Genomic DNA, 24,042 nt, shown 5'->3' on the forward strand with positions numbered 1-24,042 from the left:
TATTGACCGTTTCCTGGTGTCAGGTGCAGTGAGAGACCCGGTGCAGTAAAACGGTATTGACCGTTTCCTAGTGTCAGGTGTAGTGAGAGACCCGGTGCAGTAAAACGGTATTGACCGTTTCCGAGTGTCAGGTGTAGTGAGAGACCTGGTGCAGTAAAACGGTATTGACCATTTCCTAGTGTCAGGTGTAGTGAGAGACCCGGTGCAGTAAAACGGTATTGACCGTTTCCTAGTGTCAGGAGTAGTGAGAGACCCAGTGCAGTAAAACGCTATTGACCGTTTCCTAGTGTCAGGTGTAGTGAGAGACCCGGTGCAGTAAAACAGTATTGACCATTTCCTAGTGTCAGGTGTAGTGAGAGACCCGGTGCAGTAAAACGGTATTGACCGTTTCCTAGTGTCAGGTGTAGTGAGGGACCCGGTGCAGTAAAACGGTATTGACCGTTTCCTAGTGTCAGGTGTAGTGAGAGACCCGATGCAGTAAAACGGTATTGACCGTTTCCTAGTGTCAGGTGTAGTGAGAGACCCGGTGCAGTAAAACGATATTGTCCATTTCCTAGTGTCAGGTGTAGTGAGAGACCCGGTGCAGTGAAACAGTATTGACCGTTTCCTAGTGTCAGGTGTAGTGAGTGACCCGGTGCAGTAAAACAGTATTGACCGTTTCCTAGTGTCAGGTGTAGTGAGTGACCCGGTGCAGTAAAACAGTATTGACCGTTTCCTAGTGTCAGGTGTAGTGAGAGACCCGGTGCAGTAAAACAGTATTGACCGTTTCCTAGTGTCAGGTGTAGTGAGTGACCCGGTGCAGTAAAACGGTATTGACCGTTTCCTAGTGTCAGGTGTAGTGAGTGACTCGGTGCAGTAAAACGGTATTGACCGTTTCCTAGTGTCAGGTGTAGTGAGTGACCCGGTGCAGTAAAACAGTATTGACCATTTCCTAGTGTCAGGTGTAGTGAGTGACCTGGTGCATTAAAACGGTATTGACCGTTTCCTGGTGTCAGGTGTAGTGAGTAACACGTTGGAGTAAAACTGTATTGACCGTTTCCTAGTGTCAGGTCTAGTGAGAGACCCGGTGCAGTAAAACGGTATTGACCATTTCCTAGAATCAGGTGTAGTGGGTGACCCGGTGCAGTAAAACGGTATTGACCGTTTCTATGTGTCAGGTGTAGTGTGAGACCCGGTGCAGTAAAACGGTATTGACCGTTTCCTAGTGTCAGGTGTAGTGAGACATCCGGTGCAGTAAAACAGTATTGGCCGTTTACTAGTGTCAGGTGTAGTGAGTGATCCGGTGCAGTAAAACGGTATTGACCGTTTCCTAGTGTCAGGTGTAGTGAGCGACCCGGTGCAGTAAAACGGTATTGACCGTTTCCTAGTGTCATGTGTAGTGAGTGACCCTGTGCAGTAAAACGGTATTGACTGTTTCCTCGTGTCAGGTGTAGTGAGTAACACGTTGCAGTAAAACAGTATTGACCGTTTCCTTGTGTCAGGTTTAGTGAGCAACACATAAGAACATAAGAACTAGGAACAGGAATAGGCCATCTGACCCCTCGAACCTGTTCCACCATTTAATGAAATCATGGCTGATCTTTGTGGACTCAGCTTCACTCTCCGGCCCGTACACCATATCCCCGAATCCCTTTATTCTTTAGCAAGGTATCTATCTTTTCTTAAAAACGTTTAAAGAAGGAGCCTCAACTGCTTCACTGGGCAAGGAATTCCAGAGATTCACAACCCTTTGGGTGAAGAAGTTCCTCCTACATTCCGTCCTAAATCTACCTCCCCTTATTTTGAGGCGATGCCCCCTAGTTCTGCTTTCCGACCAGTGGAAACAACCTGCCTGCATCTATCCTATCTATTCTATTCATAATTTTATATGTTTCAATAAGATCCCCCCGCATCCTTCTAAACTCCAATGAGTTACAATAAAACGGTATTGACCGTTTCCTAGTGTGAGGTGTAGTGAGAGACCCGGTGCTGTAAAACGGCATTGACCATTTCCTCGTGTGAGGTGTAGTGAGGGACGTGTGAAAACAGGGAGTGATCCATCTCCTGGTAAGAAAGCAATGAGAGTGGTCGGACTAGAAACATAACATCAGCAACGTCAGATAAAATTTAGATTAGGGAGTTGACGAGTCGCTCGCTGAATTTTTGGTAAATAATTAAATATGTTTAAAAAAACATTGATGTAATTCACTGAAGCTTTTGTTCTGGAGAGAGAGAGAGAGAGAGAGAGAGCGAGAGAGGATTACCCCTCAGGGGGTTCATGACCAGTGACAGGCAGGGGCTGAGGAAATGGGAGTTTTGGTCATTCAGATTGTTCCTGTTGGTGAAAATTTCGAAGATTCCTCCCCCTCACTGCTGCTTGAAGTTTTGTTGCGAGTCTGAAAGTTTTAATTTGTTCAGATAAATGTTATTAGAATGGAAATATAAAAATCTTTATGTAATAATCTTTATTGTCACAAGTAGGCTTTCATTAAGTTACTGTGAATTTAGTGTGAAAAGCTACTTGTCGCCACATTCCAACATCTGTTCGGGTACACAGAGGGAGAATTCAGACTGTCCAAATTACCTAACAGCACATCTTTCGGGTTATGTGGGAGGAAACCGGAGCACCCGGAGGAACCCTACTCAGACACGGAGAGAATGTGCGGACTCCGCGCAGACAGTGACCCAAGCCAGGAATCGAACCTGGGACCTTGGAGTTGTGAAGCAACAGTGCTAACCACTGTGGCACCGTGTCGCCCTGTTATATTTGTGTGTCTGTGTGTAACGAAGAGTTTGTGTGTGTGAGCTCAATGTATTTCCTTCTCTAAATTGTCATTTGTTTGTGGAGTTTCAGCAATTTGAGTTCAAAGCCTCACAATGTGGATTCTGAGTTGGATTAAAGTGCAATGAAATTAAACAAACCAAAGTTTGAAGTTATAAGGTTGGAGTTGAGATTTCTGTCCAGAATGCACAAATTGAATGGACTCTAAAGATACAACAGCTTTTCCCTGTGTTCATAGAATCATAGAATCAGAATTTGCAGTGCAGAATGAGGCTATTGGGCCCATCGAGTCTGCACCGGCCCTTGGAAAGCACCCTATCCAAACCCACACCTCCACCACACCCCGTAACCCAGTAACCCCACCTATCCTTTTTGGGACATGAAAGGCAATTTATCGTGGCCAATCCACCTAACCTGCACATCTTTGGACTGTGGGAGGAAACCGGAGCACCCGGAGGAAACCCATGCACACACGGGGAGAACGTGTAGACCCCGCACAGACAGTGACCCAGCGGGGAATCGAACCTGGGATCCAGGAGCAGTGAAGCAACCGTCCTAACCACTGTGCCGCTTGCCGCCCTTGTGCTACCGTGCACCCTAAAATGAACCAGACTCTGCAGCAACCTCTTGCAGACTTACAGGAACTTCACTCTTTCCAATCACAGCTTGAGCTTTCAGATTGCTGAATGAATCCATTCCCCCTCGAGCAGAATGGACCCTCGTGTTTTTATTTCGAGGTAACCTCCAATGTAACCGATTTCTAGCAGCGTTAATAATCTGAGAATTTATCTGACGATTTTTATTGCCACAGTATCGTCATGGTTTCGAGTCTTTACTTTATCTTTAAAGAAAATGGTTGAACTCATTCAGGACCATAGTTATCTTCTGCTTGGGAACAGAAGATCTGATATAAACACGCTGACCAATGAGAATCAGACTGTTTAACAAGAGACCTGTGAAAAACGCTGATGTTACTGAGGAGAAAGAATATGTGTCGATAAACACCTGACACTTTAAATCTGAAAACAATTCACACACACAAGGAAGAGGGAATTTAAATTTTGATACAGTTCTTACAAAGTGGAATGATTTGAGGTTTGGTTTCTGATAAAGTTCTCAACAGGAAATTTTAAATTCAAATGCTGCCAGCTTCTGAGCTGAAAGAAGAATTTAAAATGTGTTTGTTCCCAAAATATAAAGATAAACCTGAAGCCTGAAGTTTGGGAGAAATCCAATTTTAATCAGAATTAAAGAAGGCATCTCAACAACAAACCTATTAGAATCTGGGATCAGTTTAAAATGAAAATGCTCCAGCTACAAACTAGAGAGATACTTCTGAGAAAATAAAATGTTGTTTGAGGAGAAGATGAGGTGGGGCGTGATCTTCCCAAAGGGGAACAAAGTCCCCGAGCGAGCGCGTATAGCTACATGACTGCCAGCACTCGCAGTGCTGAGAAACACAAGGCTATTCAATGCAACTCGCTTTGGATAAGGGGCCTGAATGGGAATCGCGAGGCCGAGGCCGCACATAGTCCCGTTTGCTACACTGGGGATCTCCGCTCGCCGGAACTTCACGTTGTAGCGAGAGATCGGGACGCCATTTAAAAATGGCATACCAATCTCCAAGGTCACAAAAATAATCCCCGACCTCCCCCCGCCCCAGGCCGAATGCAAGATTGTCCCCTCCCAACCCACACTGGGCCCAATCACGCGCGTGCAAAAAATGACAGCTTGGCATCCAGGCTCTGCCTATTCCAGCTGGCAGGGCTATGTGGGAACCTTGGCAGTGCCAGGCTGGCACCCAGGTGGCACTGCCAGAGTACTCAGATGGCACCAGCCCTGACAAGGCATCACCTTGACCAAAGGAAATGCAGCTGATCACCTTGGAGACCTCCATGAGTGCCGTTCCTTCTGGAATCCCCGGTTACGGGGAACAGGACCAAGCGGCGCTCGCCCAAGGTCCCCGAGACAAAGGGATTGAACCCCAAAGCCTCAGGTACCTTGCGAATCTGCACATTAGAGTGAGGCTGACTGCCTCGCCCTGATATGCAGATTTGCTAAAAGGTGATCCTGCCCACTGTGGGCGGGATTCACCTTGCAGCGTCCTGCGAGATTTGTGTTGCGAGCCGGGTAGATTCCGGGAGCGGGGTCTCCTGGCTTTCACCAGCACCACTGTGCCACAGCGAGCTGCTTTCCAGCGCAGCATGGCCGGAAGGTCGTGCCCAAAGAAGCAAACCATGTCAATGTCTGGAACCAAACAGAAACACTTGATTCCATTTGTACAATATTCTGAATGTAGGCCTGAGGCCTGCTGCTGCCACTAATTTTTCCAATTTTGTATTTTACATTTTATTTCAGCTCTGCTTTGATTTTAATATTTGAAGTGATCTTGGATTTTCTCACTTGACAAATATTGATCTTAACCCAGCTCTGATTGTGTTTTGATTAATTAATCAATAATAATCAGCAGTGACCTGTTTTTCTCAATCTTGTTTTCTCTCTGTCCTGGCCACACAGCTGGTGTTTAGACTGAAACTTTTGGTTTTCCACTTTCTCAAACTAGAATATTAAAACAAGTTGTTTTTTGTTGATTAGAATTCCTGTCCTCTGGCATTCTGTGACCTTGGACTACAGAGCAAGTTGCTGAGTAATCTTATCTGCCGTGGTCACCTGAAGCATCAGAAGATGAAGTTTCATTGATGGACATAACACTTGATTGATGACAGATGGGAAAACACCATCAAGAGCTGCGTAAACAAGCTGAACATTACAAAGTCTGCTTCACCTTGAGGTCCCTGTGAGAGGAACTGAGAAGAGCTGAGATTTCTTTGGGGAAAGATTGTGTGGCAGGCTTCACGAGACTGGAATGGAGCCAGAAATCCAGTTTGAAGAGACATTGCTTCAGAGACTCAGTGCTGCAGCCGGGTGGAATAGTCATCCACGGACAACAGGAGGAAGGGTCAGAAACGGAGTGACTGACCAGAGTGCCCACCCATTGGGGTGACTCAGTGACTTGCTAATGTGTGTACCGAGGGGACAGTAACGTGGGCACCAATTTTGGGGGAGCTGTGGTGGAACAGACCAACTTGTGGTTCTTCTTTGTGTTTAAATAAACATCTGTCAGTCTTCTTTTCCTCAGATATATATAAACTGCTTCACCTTTTGTCCGGATTCTCTTGTCTAAATCCCGTTTGTCCCCCTTTTTCCCTTTATTTTCTTTTATTTTGCTATTTCAATTTTTGTACATGTACAATTAATGTGCCAATGCCTTTAAGGTGGACTGCACCTTTAATTCGAATGGCTGGTAAACCTCTTAGCCTAAACGGTTAACCTATGGACCTGTAGCGCACAAAGACTCCATGAGACGAATATAGTGAAGTCGATGAGGCTTTATTAAGCGTGTCTGTTCCCCAGCAGCTCGATAGTAAACTGGCCTGCGGGGAAGACACCGGCTTCTTATACTCCGCCTTCAGGGTGGAGCTTGAGGTCAACGGCCAACCAGGACTCGGGATCTGTCAGCCAATGACATTAGGGCTTCCAGTCCCACATGACCCCCAATACATACTACCACATTCACCCCTTGTCAAAAATGAACCCGGCGGGGTGATGCTTCGTATGGTGGTAAGGGTTTACAGGGCTGGTCCTGGGAGGATAGAACATTCTCATGGTAGTGCAGTATTGGACAGTTTCGTCCTGTTGCAACTATATACAGAGGGTATAGGAAAAAAAACAAAATGTTCTTTGAACAGTCCATCTTTGTTTTACATTGACGCCACGAGTCGGTCGGGCGGTCTGGTCATCCGTGTCGATCGCCTCGGCCCCGGCGGTGGTGGTGGTGCTTGTACCAGTGTTGTCGCCTCCAGTAGCCGTACGGTTTCAGCTGTCGGTGCAAAGGGGAGGGGGACTGATCCTCCTGGGAAGGGGGCGGTCGCGGGGTGCGGCGGTGGCAGGAAGGGGGGCGGTTGGGTTGATGGTGTCGGGGGGGTGTGCGTGGTGCCGGCGGGCGCCAGATCCCGCAGGGAGACCGTGTCCTGTCGGCCGACGGGGTACTCCACGTAGGCGTACTGGGGGTTTGCGTGGAGGAGGTGAACCCTTTCGACCAACGGGTCCGCCTTATGTGCCCGCACATGCTTTCGGAGCAGGATGGGTCCTGGGGCCGCCAGCCAGGTCGGCAGCGACGTTCCAGAGGAGGACCTCCTAGGGAAGACAAGGAGATGCTCGTGAGGCGTTTGATTGATGCTTGTACTTAATAACGACCGGATGGAATGGAGAGTGTCCGGGAGGACCTCCTGCCACCGTGAAACTGGGAGATCCCTGGACCGTAGGGCCAGTAGGACGGCCTTCCAGACCGTGCCGTTCTCCGTTTCTACTTGCTCGTTCCCCCGGGGGTTGTAGCTGGTCGTCCTGCTTGAGGCTATGCCCTTGCTGAGCAGGAACTGGCGCAGCTCGTCACTCATGAAAGAGGACCCCCTGTCGCTGTGGACGTATGCGGGGTAACCGAACAGTGTGAAGATGCTGTTCAGGGCTTTAATGACTGTGGCCGCGGTCATGTTGGAGTAGGGAATGGCAAAAGGGAAGCGGGAGTATTCGTCCACTACATTAAGAAAATATGCGTTGCGGTCGGTGGAGGGGAGGGGCCCTTTGAAATCGAGACTGAGGCGTTCAAAGGGGCGGGAAGCCTTAATCAGGTGCGCTCCATCTGGCCTGAAAAAATGCGGCTTGCATTCCACGCAGATGTGGCAGTCCCTTGTGACTGTACGGACCTCTTCTAAAGAGTATGGGAGATTGCGGGACTTGATGAAGTGGTAAAACCGAGTGACCCCCGGGTGGCAGAGGTCCTCGTGGAGTGTTTGGAGGCGGTCAATTTGTGCGTTGGCACATGTGCCGCGGGATAGGGCATCGGATGGCTCGTTCAGCTTTCCGGGCCGGTACAAGATCTCATAGTTGAAGGTGGAGAGCTCGATCCTCCACCTTAAGATCTTGTCGTTTTTGATTTTGCCCCGCAGTGCATTATCGAACATGAAAGCTACCGACCGTTGGTCAGTGAGGAGAGTGAATCTCCTGCCGGCCAGGTAATGCCTCCAATGTCGCACAGCTTCCACTATGGCTTGGGCTTCCTTTTCCACTGAGGAGTGGCGGATTTCTGAGGCGTGGAGGGTTCGGGAGAAAAAGGCCACGTGTCTGCCCGCTTGGTTAAGGGTGGCCGCTAGAGCTACGTCGGAGGCGTCGCTCTCGACCTGGAAGGGGAGGGACTCGTCGATGGCGCGCATCGTGGCCTTTGCGATGTCCGCTTTGTTGCGGCTGAAGGCCTGGCAAGCCTCTGTCGACAGAGGGAAGGTCGTGGTCTGTATTAGGGGGCGGGCCTTGTCTGCGTACTGGGGGACCCACTGGGCGTAGTACGAAAATAACCCCAGGCAGCGTTTCAGGGCTTTTGGGCAGTGCGGGAGGGGAAATTCCATGAGTGCGCGCATACGTTGGGGGTCGGGGCCTATTATCCCATTGCGTACTATGTAGCCCAGAATGGCTAGCCGGTCGGTGCTAAAAACGCACTTGTCCTCGTTGTACGTGAGGTTCAAGGCTTTGGCGGTCTGGAGGAATTTTTGGAGGTTGGCGTCGTGGTCCTGCTAATCGTGGCCGCAGATGGTTACATTGTCGAGATACGGGAACGTGGCCCGTAACCCATGTTGATCAACCATCCGGTCCATCTCCCGTTGGAAGACCGAGACCCCGTTTGTGACGCCAAAAGGGACCCGTAGGAAATGGTATAATCGCCCGTCTGCCTCGAAGGCTGTGTACTTGCGGTCACTTGGGCGGATGGGGAGCTGATGGTAGGCGGACTTGAGGTCCACGGTGGAGAAGACTTTATACTGGGCAATCCGATTGACCATGTCGGATATGCGGGGGAGAGGGTACGCGTCTAGTTGTGTGTACCTGTTGATGGTCTGGCTATAGTCAATGACCATACTTTGTTTCTCCCCTGTCTTCACTACTACCACCTGCGCTCTCCAGGGACTATTGCTGGCCTGGATTATGCCCTCCTTTAGTAGCCGCTGGACTTCGGAGCGAATGAAGGTCCGGTCCTGGGCGCTGTACCGTCTGCTCCTAGTGGCGACGGGTTTGCAATCCGGGGTGAGGTTCGCAAACAAGGACGGGGGTTGCACCTTGAGGGTAGCGAGGCCGCAGATAGTGAGTGGGGGTATGGGGCCGCCGAATTTAAGCGTAAGGCTCTGTAGATTACATTGGAAATCTAATCCCAGCAAGGTGGGGGCACAGAGTTGGGGAAGGACGTTAAGTTTGTAGTTTTTAAACTCCCTCCCCTGCACCATTAGGGTAACTATGCAGAATCCCTGGATCTGTACGGAGTGGGATCCTGCAGCTAGGCAAATCTTTTGTGCGCTGGGATAGGTGGTCAAGGAACAGCGTCTTATCGTGTCGGGGTGTATAAAGCTTTCCGTGCTCCCGGAGTCGACTAGGCATGGCGTCTCGTGGCCGTTAATTAGGACCGTTGCCGTCGTCGTCTGGAGTGTCCGGGGCTGAGCCTGATCGAGCGTAACCAAAGCGAGCCGTGGTTGTAGTAGTGGGGTGGGGTCCGTTGTTGCCGTCCAAGATGGCGTCGGGGATGGACAAAATGGCCGCCCCCATACATCGCACGTGGCTGGGGGGTCACAAGATGGCGGCGGGGGTGGACAAAATGGCCTCCCCCATGCGTCGTACAGGTCGCGGGCGGTCCAAGATGGCGGCGCCCCTCCTCCCCTCGTAGTGGTCGGGACCCAAAATGGCGGTGTCTGCGGGTCGCACAACGGCGCCCCTCCTCCCCTCGTGGTGGTCGGGACCCAAAATGACGGCGTCTGTGGGTCGCACGTGGTGTGCTGGGGGGTCTGGGGAGCGCTAGGACCGCGAGCGCTAGGACCGCGCAGAGCTCCCTCACCGCGAGCGCTAGGACCGCGTGCTCTAGGACCGCGCGGAGCTCCCTCATCGGGGACAGCGGTGGTCGGGGCCCAAGTCGGCGGCGCCGGCGGGTCACGCGTGGGGCCGCGAGCACAAGGAGCGCGAGGAGCTCCCTCACCGGGGACAGCGGTGGTCGGGGTCCAAGTAGGTGGCGCCGGCGGGTCAGGCGTGGGGCGCTGGACGGGGGTTAGGGTGGCGTTAGGGACGCAAAAAACCCCCTCCTCTCCGTGGAGAGTGTTGGCCGGGACCCAAAGCGGTAGCGCCGGCGGCGGGTCGTACATGGGCTGCGGGGAGGGGGGTTGGGGAGCGTAGGCGGCGTGCAGGGCTCCCAGTTCTCCTGGGACCGCGGTGGTCGGGAACCAGAGCGGCTGCGCCTGGGGGTCGCACATGGCGTGCTGGGGGGGTTGGGACGCATAGACTGCTTGTAGGGCTCCCTGTGGCCCCGGGACGGCGGCGACCTCGCGGGATCGGCACACCACCGCATAATGGCCCTTTTTCCCGCAGCTTTTGCAGATGGCTGCGCGGGCCGGACAGCGCTGTCGGGGGTGTTTCGCCTGGCCGCAGAAATAACAGCGGGCGCCCCCAGTGCGACTCGGCGTTTGGACTGCGCAAGCCTGTGGGGTGTCCGTAGGGGGGTAGGGGGTTTGCCGCGACGGGTACGTACGGGGCCCAATGGCCTGCCGCGCGGTCGGGGCTGTAGGCGCGGGTATTACGCGCGGCCACGTCTAGGAAGGCTGCTAGGGCCCGTGCCTCTGAGACTCCTAGCGACTCTTTTTCTAGAAGTCTTTGGCGGATTTGGGAGGATTGCATACCTGCCACAAAAGCGTCGCGCATTAACATGTCCGTGTGTTTGTTTGCATTCACCGACGGGCAGCTGCAGGCTCGTCCCAAAATCTGCAGCGCGGCGTAGAACTCGTCCATCGATTCTCCGGGAGCTTGCCGTCTTGTCGCGAGCTGGTAGCGAGCGTAGATTTGGTTAACTGGGCGAACGTAGAGACTTCTCAGTGCTGCGAACGCCGTCTGGAAATCGCGGGTGTCTTCAATGAGGGTGAAAATCTCCGTGCTCACCCTCGAATGCAGGACCTGCAGTTTTTGTTCGTCTGAGACTCGGCCGGTGGTCGTTCTGATGTAGGCCTCGAAGCAAGTCTGCCAGTGTTTGAAGGCTGCTGCTGCATTCACTGCGTGGGGGCTGATCCTCAGGCATTCTGGAATGATCCTGAGCTCCATAGTCCTTTTTTAGGCACGCTTAATAAATTGTAGCGCACAAAGACTCCATGAGACGAATATAGTGAAGTCAATGAGGCTTTATTAAGCGTGTCTGTTCCCCAGCAGCTCGATAGTAAACTGGCCTGCGGGGGAAGACACCGGCTTCTTATACTCCGCCTTCAGGGCGGAGCTTGAGGTCAACGGCCAACCAGGACCCGGGATCTGTCAGCCAATGACATTAGGGCTTCCAGTCCCACATGACCCCCAATACATACTACCACAGGACCTAAGGCAGGGCAGGTTGAAAGAAGCTGTTTACATTTCAGATCAGCAGATTCCAGGAAGATTAATGCTGACACACCTTGATGGACTTGGCTGTCGGCCAATGGACGATTTCAAATTAACCGACCTTATCAATGGCCCCTGCCAATTGGTTGAGGTATCCTCTGAAAAGTTCCTTCCTCCTTGTGACTGTGTTTTCTGTTTTACTTTTGTGTTGGTCAGAAGCCGATGGGTCAGAGCTCTGATTTCTCTCCCATGAGCAGCACGGCGGCACAGTGGTTAGCACTGCTGCCTCACAACTCCTGGGACCCGGGTTTAATTCTCTTCTTAGGTGACTGTGTGGAGTTTGCACTTTCTCCCTTTGTCTTCCTGGGTTTTCTCCTGGTTCTCCTGGTTCCTCCCACAGTCCAAAGATGTGCAGGTTAGATGGATTGGCCATGCTAAATTGCCCCTTAGTTTCCAAACAGGTTTGGTGGGGTAACTGGATTACAGGCATAGGGTGGATGTGTGGGCTTAAATAGGGAGCTCTTTCCAAGGGCCGGTGCAAACTTGATGCACTGCAGGGATTCTATGATTCATCTGATGGATTCTTTCTGAAGATCTGAAGTAATAAACTCTCTTTCTGCACAGCCAGACTGAACTGCAAGGAAACCAAAGGCAAGTCATCAGCTGCAGGCAGGGTTCAGATGTTTAACTCCATTTTAATATCTTGTGTGGGAACTCTGTTCTTATCTCAGTAAGGCCGTTGTTCATTCTAGTTGAGTTGGAAATAAGTAAGAATTGAACAGATCTGAAGCTGTTCCTTTAATTCAAGGCCCAGGTTATTAAAAGTTGTAGTGCCTCTCCCAGAGGGAATCCTATTGTCTGGGAGTACTGGCTGAATGCAGCTGCCAGAAGACCATCTCTAACACTAGGCCAGTGGCTTCAATCCATAAATATCCTGGAAGGACAGCCTGCTGCAATGACGTAAACATTGGAAGGAAGGACGCTCATTTTTCATTTCAAATTAATCCCCCTTATTATTTTCACCCTTTTCCTCCTCTCTGGGTGTGCCTGTCTTGTGTGTGTTGAGTAGAGGGTGGAATGGGAAAAGGTGGGAATAGCAGATTAGCAGGCTGATATTCCATTCTGATTGCTGCATATTTCAAATTTGCTTGTGTTATAAATAAATAGTTATTGTGTTCAACTTACAAACCAGGTGGCTTTAACTTATTGAGCAGTCAAAGAGCCAAAGATACTGTGAATTTAATTCACTTGTGTTGGGACTCAGGGGTCTGGGGGCTGGAAATGACCGCACACTCGCCCAGGGTATCAGAACACTTTCAATAAAGTTATCTTTCTTCCTTTTCACAGACTCTTTTTTAATATATTTGTTTTATATAAATTATAGATTATGATTATAATATTATTATCATTATTCAATAACATTTTCAACACAATGCTTGTCAGAGTTGCTCATTCCTGTCACGTCCAGAGTGCGGCTTCGAACCTCAGGGAGACTCTGAAAGGGATTCTCGCCTCTCCTCACAGGGGAACACTTTATTGTACGGTGAGTCCCTCCAGACAAACTGAACGAGATAAGCTGGTAACTATTCCAGGAGTAAAAGGGTTTGAGGATATGATTCAGAGTAGAGATAGCGGGCTGGATTCTCCGATTGCCGACACCGAAATTGCATTCGGCGATTGGCCGGGGAATCCATTTTGACGCCAGAATCGGGGGCGGCGCCATTTTTCAGAAGCTCTGCCGCCTCCAAAATGGCGACATCAGGGAGAACGCCGCACACCGTTGTGACGGCCTCAGGATGTCACCTGAAGGCCCTCCCCCGATGCCCTCATGTGGCAGCTGTGGACTGTGTCCGGCACCGCCACAGTCAGGGGGTGGAGCCCACCCATTGGCCAGGGGGGCTTCAGCGGGAGCTGGGGGGACTGGTGGGGGATAGTCCAGGGGTGGCGAGGGGGGTTACGGGGGGTACTCCCTGGCAGGCAGCGTCCGCGCATGGCCGGCCTCAGATTGTATGGCACGGCCGCCGCAGTTCGCCGGAGTGCGCATTCGCGGCCAATGACCCGCCAATTCTCCATCCGTATCTGCAGGTAAAGCCGGGGGTTTACATGGCACGGCTGCTAGCCCCCCACCGGGCAGCGCCAACTTTTTCATCGTAGTACCAGACACATGATCCGGACATAGCCTCAAAATCAGAGAATCCAGCCCAGATTTCAGGAAAACCACGCAGGGCGGGATTCTCCTTCACTGGGATTAAGGACTGGATTCTCCGATTTTGAGGCTATGTCCGAAGGAAGTGTCGAGTTTTACGATGAAAAGGTCGTCGGCGCCCTCGCACCGATACTCCACCCGGTGGGGGGGCAGCAATTGCGCCACACAAAACCCCCAGCATTCCTGACAGAAACGGCCAGAGAGTTGCCGGGGCCGTGGCTGTGTCTGCGCACGGCGGTGACCCGCAGCGGTTGCGCCATGCAAGATGGCGCGGCCATGCGTGGACCCGGCCTGCCAGATAGTGCCTCTCTGTAACCCCACTCGCCATCCCCGGGCCACCCCCCACCAGTCCCCCCAGCCCCCACTGAAGCCCCCCCCCGGCCAATGGAACGGCTCCACCCCCTGACTGTAGAGGAGCTGGACACAGTCCGCAGCCGCCACACGAGATTGACGAAACCTCAGACCACACGTGATCCAGGCCGTCGGGAAACCGGGCCATCATGGGCGGAGCTTCGGGGGAGGGCCTTCAGGTGACGTCCTGAGGCCGTCACAAAGGCGTGCGGCGTGCTCACCGATGACACCGTTTTGGAGGGGGCGGGGCATCCGAAAACAGGCACCGCCCCCGTGCTGGAAGAAACTGCACGGCCTCCTCAGGGCAACAAGTTGCCCCGGCACCAACCCCTGTACCACACACCCGTAACCCTACCCTCCCCAACCTGGAGGGCAGCTAAACACCCCCCCCCGCTCCACATGCCGATGCCCATACCGGCCCCCATGGCTGAGTGCCCTGGCCACTGAGGCCACCAGCTACCCACCCCCTGGGCTGTACGTCTAACACTGTCATCTTTTTCTCCACCTCCCTCAGGGGAAGGCTGCGCACAACCGCCAGGAGCAGGAGAGAACAGGAGGGGGACCGCTGGACCTGCGGCCCCTCACCATGGCTGAGCAGAGGGCCCGAGGCATGGTTGTTGGCCCGGAGGAAATGGAGGTTGCCGAGGTGGAGCTCGGCCACGAGCGAGGAAGTGGGAGCCCGCATGGCTATGGTTCCCATGATGCATGCGGGAAACCCACCCCAACACAGCCCCCACCCCCTCACCCCCACATGACCCTCACCCCCACACCACTCACCACACCCACCCACAAACCACCCCCATTCCCCCCTGCCCACGGTCTAATAGTGCGTCCTGTCTTGTGCGATACCTGCTGTAAAGGGGATGGGTCCACCTCGTGCCCCCTGCACCCAGCCAGTGCCACAGCCGGAGGTCACCCATGGGCCGAGCAGCGAAGAGGAGAGCAGCACAGGCAAGCTGAGGACGTGCTTCCGATGACTGGATCGGACTGGTAAGTCTCTCTAATCTAGCCCCAGGCGGGTCTCCAACATCGGGCTGGCCGCCTGCTGTGTCCTGCACAACATCACACAGCAGAGGGCGGACATGCTGCAGGAGGAGGAAGAACGCCAGGCCTCATCTAATGAGGAGGATGAGGAGGGTGTCCAGGAAACACCAGGCACGGAACCCACCCTGTCTCACGTCACCATCCCCCCCACATCCCTTCAAGATGGAACCCCCTTTCCAATAACCACTCACGCCTTCCCTGTCCCTCCTCCCTTCACTCCACCTTCCCTGTCCCTCCTCCCTTCACTCCACCTTCCCTGTCCCTCCTCCCTTCACTCCATCTTCCCTGTCCCTCCTCCCTTAGCTCCACCTTCCCTGTCCCTCCTCCCTTCACTCCACCTTCCCTGTCCCTCAGCCCCTCACTCAACCATCCCTGTCCCTCAGCCCCTCACTCCAACTTCCCTGTCCCTCCTCCCTTCACTCCACCTTCCCTGTCCCTCAGCCCCTCACTCCACCTTCCCTGTCCCTCCTCTCTTCACTCCACCTTCCCTGTCCCTCCTCTCTTCACTCCATCTTCCCTGTCCCTCATCCCTTCACTCCACCTTCCCTGTCCCTCCTCCCTTCACTCCACCTTCCCTGTCCCTCCTCCCTTCACTCCACCTTCCCTTTCACTCAGCCCCTCACGCCACCTTTCCTGTCCCTCAGCCCCTCACTCCACCTCCCCTGTCCTTCCTCCCTTCACTCCACCTCCCCTGTCCTTCCTCCCTTCACTCCACCTCCCCTGTCCCTCAGCCCCTCACTCCACCTCCCCTGTCCCTCCTCTCTTCACTCCACCTTCCCTGTCCCTCCTCTCTTCACTCCATCTTCCCTGTCCCTCATCCCTTTACTCCACCTTCCCTGTCCCTCCTCCCTTCACTCCACCTCCCCTGTCCTTCCTCCCTTCACTCCACCTCCCCTGTCCCTCAGCCCCTCACTCCACCTCCCCTGTCCCTCCTCTCTTCACTCCACCTTCCCTGTCCCTCATCTCTTCACTCCACCTTCCCTGTCCGTCCTCCCTTCACTCCACCTCCCCTGTCCCTGCTCCCTTCACTCAACCTCCCCTGTCCCTCAGCCCTTCACTCCACCTTCCCTGTCCCTCCTCCCTCCACTCCACCTCCCCTGACCCTCCTCCCTTCACTCAACCTCCCCTGTCCCTCATCCCTTCATTCCACAACCCCTGTCCCTCCTCCCTTCACTCCACCTTCCCTGTCCCTCCTCCCTTCACTCCACCTTCCCTGTCCCTCAGCCCCTCACTCCACCTCCGCTGTCACTCCTCCCTTCACTCCGCTCCCCTGTTCCCCAGCCCCTCACTCCACCTTCCCTGTCCCTCCTAACTTCACTCCACCTTCCCTGTCCCTCAGCCCCTCACTCCACCTTCCCCGTCCCACAGCCCCTCACTCCACCTTCCCTGTCCCTCCTCCCTTCACTCCAACTTCCCTGTCCCTCCTCTCTTCACTCCACCTTCCCTGTACCTCAGCCCCTCACTCCACCTTCCCTGTCCCTCCTCCGTTCACTCCAACTCCCCTGTCCCTCAGCCCCTCACTCCACCTCCCCTGTCCCTCCTCACTTCACTCCAATTCCTCTGTTCCTCCTCCCTTCACTCCACCTTCCCTGTCCCTCAGCCCCTCGCTCCACCTTCCCTGTCCCTCCTCCCTTCACTCCAATTCCTCTGTTCCTCCTCCCTTCACTCCACCTTCCCTGTCCCTCAGCCCCTCACTCCACCTCCCCTGTCCCTCCTCCCTTCACTCCAATTCCTCTGTTCCTCCTCCCTTCACTCCACCTTCTCTGTCCCTCAGCCCCTCACTCCACCTTTCCTGTCCCTCCTCTTTTCACGCCACCTTCCCTGTCCCTCAGCCCCTCACTCCAACTCCCCTGTCCCTCCACCCTTCATTCCCGTCCCTTGTCCCTCAGCTCCTCACTCCACCGTCCCTGTCCCTCCTCCCTTCACTCCACCTCCCCTGTCCATCCTCCCTTCACTCCACCTTCCCTGTCCCTCCTCCCTCCACTCCACCTCCCCTGTCCCTCCTCCCTTCACTCAACCTCCCCTGTCCCTCATCCCTTCATTCCACCTCCCCTGTCCCTTCACTCCACCTCCGCTGTCCCTCCTCCCTTCACTCCACCTTCCCTGTCCCTCAGCCCCTCACTCCACCTCCGCTGTCACTCCTCCCTTCACTCCCCTCCCCTGTTCCCCAGCCCCTCACTCCACCTTTCCTGTCCCTCCTAACTTCACTCCACCTTCCCTGTTCCTCAGCCCCTCACTCCACCTTCCCTGTCCCTCAGACCCTCGCTCCACCTTCCCTGTCCCTCCTCCCTTCACTCCACCGTCCCTGTTCCTCCTCCCTTCACTCCACCTTCCCTGTCCCTCCTCCCTTCACTCCACCTTCCCTGTCCCTCAGCCCCTCACTCCACCTTCCCTGTCCCTCAGCCCCTCGCTCCACCTTCCCTGTCCCTTAGCCCCTCACTCCACCTTCCCTGTCCCTCCTCCCTTCCCTCCATCTTCCCTGTCCCTCCTCCCTTCATTCCACCTCCCCTGTCCCTCAGCCCCTCACTCCAGCTCCCCTGTCCCTCCTCCCTTCACTCCACCTTGCCTGTCCCACCTCCCTTCATTCCACCTCCGCTGTCCCTCAGCCCCTCACTCCACCTCCCCTGTCCCTCAGCCCCTCACTCCACCTCCGCTGTCCCTCAGTTCCTCACTCCACCTCCCCTGTCCCTCAGCCCCTCATTCCACCTCCCTGTCCCTCAGCCCCTCACTCCACCTCCCCTGTCCCTCAGTTCCTCACTCCACCTCCCCTGTCCCTCAGCCCCTCATTCCACCTCCCTGTCCCTCAGCCCCTCATTCCACCTCCCTGTCCCTCAGCCTCTCACTCCACCTTCCCTGTCTCTCCTCCCTTCACTCCACCTTCCCAGTCACTCCGCCCTGTCCCTCAGCCCTTCACTCGACCTTCCCTGACCCTCCTCCCTTCACTCCACCTCCCCTGTCCCTCAGCCCCTCATTCCACCTCCCTGTCCCTCAGCCCCTCACTCCACCTCCCCTGTCCACCCTCCCTTCACTCGACCCTCCCTGACCCTCCTCCCTTCACTCCACCTTCCCTGTCACTCCTCCCTTCACTCCACCTTCCCTGTCCCTCAGCCCCTCACTCCACCTCCCCTGTCCCTCAGCCCCTCACTCCACCTTCCCTCCCACACAACCAAGGATGGGTTCCGCCGACTATTAGGTGTCGCAGGTGATGACGTGCCACCTTGTTCTGCCCGCTGCCCCGCAGATGCACCTGTGTCAGGTGGGGGGGGATTCGGAAGCACCACCTTGGCAACTGCCCTCTCTCCAGGCCCACCAACCAGGTCCAGGGCCCGCTACTGCAGTGGATGTGAGGTTGGAGACGGGCGACTGGGTGAGACTCCGATACAACGCTCTCAAGGCGCCTGCTCTGAATACTTCCAGCTACAAGAGGCACAAGGCAGGAATGCCCACTGTCCCTGCTCCTGTTCGCATGAGCAATCAAACCCCTGGTGATAACCCTGCGGGATGCAAAAAGTTGGAAGGATATCCAGAGAGGAGACAGAGAGCACAGAGTCTCACTCTATGTGGATGACCTGCTCCTCTATGTCTCAAAGCCACAGGAAGGACTGAAGGCAATTATGCAGATCCTGAAAGAACGCGGAGCCTTCTCGGGCTACAAACTTAACCTGGGCAAAAGTGAGGCATTCCCAGTGAACCCAAAAGGAGGGGGAGACTGTCATGATATTCAAACACACACATCATGATAGACACACCAACAGACAAATCAGAACACACAACACCACAACCAATGACAGAAAGATATAAAAGCACAGACACGACCCCCGGTGGTCAGTATTAGCTGGAGAGGAAGACCAGGACAGACCTGCTACCAGACACACTCAGGGAGACAGCACGTGCAGAGTATCCAGAACGAACTGTGTTATAAGAGTTAAAATAAAATAGAGTTGTACCACATACAACTGTGTTGGCTCATCTGTGCACCAGAGCACCCAACACCACAGAGACAGAGCTGGAGGGGCTCCCGTTTAAAACAGCCCAAAACAGATTCCGATACCTGGGGATCCAAATAGCCAGAGACTGGACACAGATCCACAAGTGGCACCTGACCAGCCTGGTGGAGGAAGTTAAAAAGGATCTACAGAGGTGGGGTACACTCCACTTTCCCTGGCGGGGAGAGTGCAGACGATCAAAATTAACGTGCTGCTGAGGTTCCTCTTCCTGTTTAGATCCATATCGATCTTCATCACCAAGGCCTTCTTCCAAAACGTAGACAGTTTAATCATGGCGTTTGTGTGTGTGTGTGTGTGGGGGGGGGGGGGGGGGCGCGGGGGGGGGGGGGGGGGGGGGGCAGGGGGGGCGGGGAGGCGGGGGGGGTGGGTAAGAACTCGAGAGTTCACAAACCAACGCAAAGGAGGAACATCAAAGGAAGCCTGACCTTACCAAACCTGCAATACTACCACTGGGCAGCAACAGCAGAAAGAGTGAGGGGATGGGTACACAAATCCAACTCAGAGTGGGTGCGGATGGAGGAGGCCTTCTTCACGACGACCCTCCAGGCCTCGCCTACAGCAGCACTCCCATCCCCTTCGGCAAAACATACATCAAACCCAGTGGTAGCGGCCACACTGAAAACGTGGGCCCAATGACAACAGCACTTCGGGCTGATTAAGATCTCCCCCATGGCCCCATCTGCGACAATCACAAATTCCCCCCAGCCATGCCAGACACCACCTATACAAAATGGAGACAGGACGGGGCACACTGACAGTTTGGGACTTTTACATAGGGCACAGAGTAGCGACACTGAACAAACTGACGGAGGAGTGGGAACTGCCGACAGGACAGGAATGAGACACCTGCAAATAAAGCATTTTCTCCACAAAGAGCAAGTCGGGTGCGCCTGGGCCCCAGAGACCACATTATTAGAGGACCTGATTAATACGGACAGTAAAGACCGGGGCCTCTCTGGGAAAATATACGGACAGTTACTGGACAGAGCCCGAACGCCACTGGACGAGACCGGATGGAAATGGGAGGACGAACTGGGGACAGAAGTGGGTTGGGGACTCTGGAGCGAAGCACTGAGCAGGGTGAGCTCCACCTACTCCTGCGCAAGGCTCAGCCTCATGCAGCTCAAAGTGGTGCACAGAGCGCACCTGACCAGAACCCGAATGAGCAGGTTCTTCCCGGAGGTGGAGGACAAATGGGAGCGGTGCCAGAGGGACCCGGCCAACCACACCCAAATGTTCTGGGCTTATCCCAAACTTGCTGTGTTTTGGACAGCCTTCTCCGAGGCAATAGGGAGGCACGGTAACACAGTAATTAGCACAGTTGCTTCATAGCTCCAGGTCCCAGGTTGGATTCCCGGCTTGGGTCACTGTCTGTGCGGAGTCTGCACGTTCTCCCCGTCTCTGCGTGGGTTTCCTCCGGGTGCTCCGGTTTCCTCCCACAGACCAAAGATGTACAGATTAGGTGGATTGGCCACGCTAAATTGCCCTCAGTGTCCAAAACGGTCAGGAGGGGTTATTGGGTTATGAGGATAGAGTGGAAGTGAGGGGATAAGTGGGTCGGTGCAGACTTGATGGGCCGAATGGCCTCCTTCTGCACTGTATGTTCTATGTTCTATGTGCTGGGTATGACTCTGACCAGCGGAGGATTTTATCCCTGATTCCCATTGACTCCAGTTTAGCTCAGGTTCCTTGATGCCAAACGCGTTCAAATGCTGCCTCGATGTCAAGGGCAGTCACCCTCAGAGAAGGAAGGGCTTGAGAGACACAAAAGAGACAATGCGGGAGGGAGGGGCAGCCTCCCCCCAGCCAATGGGGATGTGGTAAACCACTATGTTCCTATATTAAGGGTTGTACGGTAGAACCTGCACTTCAGGATCACCTGGGCCTCTGCATGCTAGCTCCGCCCAGGAGCCGGGTTATAAATATGCGTGGCCTCCAGCTTGCAGCCATTTCATCAGCTGCTGTAGGAGGCCACACATCTGATACTAATAAAGCCTCAGTTTGGATTCAACTTCATCTCCAGTCAAATTGATTGTGCCTCAATTTATTAGTATCTGATTCAGAAGCTGGACCTCCGGATTAAACCAGATCGCCTGCAGCTGGAGCCACACGGAAGTGACGCCAGAAAGGACTTCCAGCACTGGCTAGCTTGTTTTGAAGCGTATATCAACGCGGCGCCGACCCCTGTTCCAGAGGCTCAGAAGATTCAAATATTGTACTCCAGACTCAGCTCCAAAGTCTTCCCACTGATCCAGGATGCGCCCAATTACGCTGATGCCATGACTCAACTCAAAGAACGTTACAGCTAAGGAGCACTCAGATCTCCTTATGCGGGACACTTTTGTAACTGGGATTGGGTCTGATGTTATCAGGCAGCGGCTCCTCGAAGGGGCCACGCGCGACCTCGCAGAGACTAAAGCATTAGCGCTTACCATGACGGTCGCTCTGCGCAATGTCCAGTCCTACGCCCCCCACCGCACAGCCCACTCCTCCTACGTTTCATGGGCCCCACAGGCAGCCGCCCCAGCGGGGGCGCTACCCATCCAATTCGCCTGCGCTACGCGCCAGCCAGTGATCTCCAAGGGGGCTCCGATGCTATTTTTGCGGCCAGCAAAGACACCCCCGCCAACGCTGCCCGGCCCGCGCTGCCCTTTGTAAGGCCTGCGGGAAGAAGGGCCACTATGCAGCGGTGTGCCAGGCCTGCTCAGCGGCCGCGATCGCCCCCACCCCACCCCCGGTCACGGACAATGGGCGCCGCTGTCCTCCTCTCCTCCCCAGGCCATGTGCGAGCAATGGGCGCCACCATCTTCTCCACCGCACAACACGTGCACATGGGTGCTGCCATCTTGCTCCATCCCTGCAACATGCGTTCCATGGGCGCCACCATTTTCTAATCCCCAGGACCTCTGGGCGCCGCCATCTTGTCCACCCCACAGCACACGGATACCAACGGCGTTTCAGGGCCCGAACTCATCTCACTACCCGACGATCAACCACGACTCGCATCCATGGCAATCGACCAGTCCCGACCACATACTCTGACCAACGCATCCACCAGCGTGAAAGTCAACGGCCATGTGACCTCCTGCCTACTGGACTCCGGGAGCACCGAGAGCTTTGTACACCAGAATACGGTAAGGCGTTGCTCCCTTAAGGTACACCCTACCAATCAAAGTATCTCCCTGGCCTCTGGATCCCATCGCGTAGCGATCCAGGCGTACTGCACGGTTACGCTCACAGTCCAAGGCGTAGAGTTCCACGGTTTTCACCTCTGCATCTTCCCTAACCTCTGCGCTGCACTTATCCTCGGCCTGGACTTTCAGTGCAACCTCCAGAGCCTGACCCTTAAATTCGGCGGAGCCTTACCACCCCTCACTGTGTGCGGCCTCGCGACCCTAAAGATCGATCCTCCTTCCCTCTTTGCCAATCTAACTCCAGATTGCAAACTCGTCACCACCAGGAGCAGACGGTACAGCACCCAGGATAAGGCCTTCATCAAGTCCGAGGTCCAGCGGTTGCTTCGGGAGGGAGTCATCGAGGCCAGCAACAGCCCCTGGAGAGCTCAAGAGGTAGTGGTAAAGTCTGGGGAGAAAAAACGAATGGTCGTGGACTACAGCCAGACCATAAACAGGTACACGCATCTCGACGCGTACCCCCTCCCACGCATATCTGACATGGTTAACCAGATTGCACAGTACCGGGTCTTCTCAATGGTGGACCTGAAATCCACCTACCACCAGCTCCCCATCCGTAAATCGGACCGGCCATACACCGCCTTCGAGGCAGACAGCCGGCTATATAACTTCCTTAGGGTCCCCTTCGGCGTCACCAATGGGGTTTCAGTCTTCCAAAGGGAGATGGACCGAATGGTCGACCGGTACGGCTTGCGGGCTTTCTGCGCACCGCCACTCTCCTCAACCTCCCGTATAACAAGGAGAAGTGTGTGTTCCGTACAAACCGCCGAGCCATCCTCGGCTACGTGGTCCAGAACGGAGTTCTGGGGCCCGATCCCGACCGCATGCGCCCCCTCATGGAGCTTCCCCTCCCCCACTGCCCCAAGGCCCTCAAACGCTGCCTAGGGTTCTTCTCGTATTACGCACAGTGGGTCCCAAACTATGCGGACAAGGCCCGCCCACTCATACAGTCTACTCATTTCCCCCTGAATCAGAGCTGATATTGCCAAAGCTGGAATGCACGCTGTAGACAAAACACTTCCTTTCCAAGTAGAAAGCGACGCATCGGACGTCGTCCTTGCTGCCACCCTCAACCAGGCAGCCAGGCCCGTGGCATTCTTTCCCCGCACCTTCCATGCCTCCAAAATTCGGCACTCATCCGTCAAAAAGGAGGCCCAGGCTATCGTTGAGGCTGTACGACATTGGAGGCATTACCTGGCCGGCAGGAGATTCACTCTCCTCACTGACCAATGGTCGGTAGCCTTCATGTTCAACAACGCACAGCGGGGCAAGATCAAAAATGATAAAATCTTGCGGTGGAGAATCGAGCTCTCCACCTATAATTACGGGATTAAGTATCGCCCTGGCAAACTCAACGAGCCCCCAGACGCCCTATCCAGAAGTACATGTGCCAGCGCACAGGTAGACCGACTCTGGGCCCTGCACAACAGCCTTTGTCACAAAGGGGTCACTTGGTTGTACCACTTCATTATGGCACAAACTTTGCCCTACTCCGTCGAGGAAGTAAGGTATCATCACTCTGTTCGGCTTCCCCGCCTACATCCACAGTGACAGGGGATCCTCATTCATGAGTGATGAGCTACGCAGTTCCTGCTCAACAGGAGTATCGCCTCCAGCAGAACGACGAGCTACAACCCCCGGGAAAATGGACAGGTAGAAAGGGAGAATGGGACGAGATGGAGGGCCGTCCAGCTGGCCCTGCGGTCCAGAAACTCCCGGCCTCCCGCTGGCAAGAGGTCCTCCCTGATGCACTACATTCCATTCGCTCATTACTCTGCACTGCTCCTAACAGTAGACCACATGAACGTTTTTTTTGCCTTGCCCAGGAAGTCCACATCTGGGATATCGCTCCCAACTTGGCTCACAGCTCCGGGAACCGTGCTTCTCTATAAACATGTGCGGCTCCACAAGGCGGATCCATTGGTGGAAAGGGTCCACCTGCTCCACGCAAACCCACAGTACGGCTACGTGGCGTTCCCCGACGGCCGCCAGGATACCGTCTCCCTCAGGGACCTGGCACGAGAAGGTTCCACCCCC

This window comes from Scyliorhinus torazame, chromosome 7 (assembly GCF_047496885.1).
Source record: "Scyliorhinus torazame isolate Kashiwa2021f chromosome 7, sScyTor2.1, whole genome shotgun sequence".
Classification (NCBI taxonomy): Eukaryota; Metazoa; Chordata; class Chondrichthyes; order Carcharhiniformes; family Scyliorhinidae; genus Scyliorhinus; species Scyliorhinus torazame.